The following is a 2549-nucleotide window of genomic DNA, read 5'->3' as shown; positions in this document are numbered from 1 at the left end:
TTTTCAAATAAGTAATGCAAGTTCCAATTTATTGATTGGCAGCTCTCTTGTCCCCATGTTGAGAGAAATCAGAAGATGTTACTGTAGATCTAAAATAAATATGAATATGCATTAATTCATCTCACTCACAAAAAAAACCCAAAAAAAAACACAGATTCAGTATTCCTCAAAATGAATAAAAATAACGCAACTCAGAATATGACACAAACCTGCAATAATTAAATGTTAAACAATACAAATATCCTTTATGTATTTAATCCCATTCTATTAACCAATGTCTTTGCTTCTGACCTTCGATGATCCAGTTCACACTAATAAGCAAAAATTACTCTAGACAACATTTGTGTCTTTTTGTATTGCTGAAGTGTGTTGAAATGTCGTCTTCTGCATTCTACTGTACGGACGTAACTTTACTTTCCCTTCAGCCTGAGGCTTATTCATTTCACTTTTGGTGTGAAAAGGCTTTTATATTTGCCAAAAATATAACTTTTTTATTTAAAAAACAAACAAGCAAGCCCTGTCCAGATTTAAAAAGTAACGTAACGCATTACTTTCCATAAAAAGTAACTAAGTACTGTAATTAGTTACTTTTTTAATGGAGTAACGCAATATTGTAATGCATTACTTTTAAAAGTAACTTTCCCCAACACCATAGTACTTTTTGGAACTTTGTTGTAAGTGGCATGTATAATGTGAAGTGTGAAGTGTGTAGTTATCTTAGGAAACAGCTATAAAAATTTTTGTTTTGTTCTAGGGCGCCCCCTGCTTACCTAGCGTCTTACTTCCAGTTTCCCCCAAGGCGTTGCTAACTCCAAATCTAAAATGTAACAAAAGAATCTGGAGAAATGTTATTGTTGTAAAAGTACATTTTGTCTTTAAAATTTGTGTGAAACATTTATTACCTAAGTAAAGTAGAAATGTCCAAAATCTATAGCCTGCTTAGTCACAGTAACAACGTATTTGCACTTTGTTACTAGAATTCGGATAGGCCTCAGAAAGTTCTAGATGAATATTTAATGAAGTAAAGAGACGATGATCATTAGACGTTTTGCAGGACAATGATCCAGCCAAATCTGGTTTGGGTTTCCTGCCTGGAACGTTCTTGAGTGGCCCATTCCATTTCTGGATTTAAAGCCCATTGAAAATCTATGGTGAGATGTGAAGAAAACCGTGGCAGTAGAGAAACCAAAGAATTTATGAATGTGAATATATAAATATATTCATTAATTTATTCTGAACATTGGTTATCTTTAATCAGTTTAGTAGTGTTTACTGGTTTGAGCCAGGAGAGGGCATCCTAAAAATAACACATAAGAGAAAGTGATTCCTTCAATGCATCAGTCAGTGCCCATCTCATGTGTAATGACACTTGAATAATAGTAGGCTTAATATGGAAAATGTTAGTTTAATGGCTGAGGTAAGCACAGTGTGGATTTACACTGCAGCTTGTTTTCTTATCAGCATTTCCTTCCGTTGCTGTAATTATATTCACATTTACATTGTGGTCAAACAGAGGGCTTTGGCCGCACAAAAGTATGCTCTTCCTCTGTAGCTCAACCCACAGCAGTTTCTGTTTCTCATGAAGCACGCACAAGTCTACAGGGAGAGACGTGATGATTTCATACTTTTTTGTAAAGATATGATTTCCTACATTCCTATATCAAAGTGTAACCACATCATTTAGAATGGTTTTGAACAACAGTATAAAATCTTAGATTTGAAAGCTTTGAATTCTTTCCTGTGTGAGCTGAAATGACAGAGAACATTAGTGGTGGGTTTTTGACATTCAGTGTGCAGTGGAGAGCTGTTCGGTCTCTGCTTAAAATGGTTGAGGCAGCATGTTTTCCCACCATTTGGCAGACAGTCTTAAGCATAAATTGCTTTCGCAGAAGTATTTTAAAATTATTTTACAATTTCAAATAACCACAGACAAGCAGATGCCGTCCCTTACTCTTTTATTTATAGTGAATGAAATATCAGCTTTATCTAGTGTCTGAAGTAAGACCAATCAATCTTTTTTGGCACAAGTAGACGAATGTATTTCAAGTTTGTTTCACTACTGCTTTTTTCACTTTCTGTGCCTGTGAACTTCTCTACCGTGGAGCTCTTAGATTGGTATTTGACATATTCCACTTTGACTTTAGGGGCCTCATTTATAAAATGTTGCGTATAAACCGTCCTAAATTTGTTCTAAGATCATTTCTCAAAAGTGCATCAGAGTGCACAAAAACACGTGCCTCTCTTCCAGATGATTGAAATGATCTTGAAATTGTGCACAGTTGACTGGTGTCAGATCTCCTGTAAAAAAAATGTCATTAAAAACAACAATATGGAATAAACTGTGTAGGCCTACAGAAAGCGAGTAAAGAACTCTCAACATTACTTAAAAAGGTCAGTTTAATCTCGCAAAAAATCCCGTTAATAAAAAAATCTGACTACACTGCACAATTAATCTCTTACACTGCATCTTTGTTGTTTATGATGAATCCGGTGCTTGCACGTATATACACCGCTTTTATTATTATTGCAGATTAGATGTTCAAATAGCT

The sequence above is a fragment of the Sinocyclocheilus grahami genome, unplaced genomic scaffold (assembly GCF_001515645.1).
Source record: "Sinocyclocheilus grahami isolate Dianchi unplaced genomic scaffold, SAMN03320097.WGS_v1.1 scaffold383.1, whole genome shotgun sequence".
NCBI lineage: Eukaryota > Metazoa > Chordata > Actinopteri > Cypriniformes > Cyprinidae > Sinocyclocheilus > Sinocyclocheilus grahami.
The sequence above is the reverse complement of the archived record's forward strand: the minus strand, read 5'-3'. Positions refer to the sequence as shown.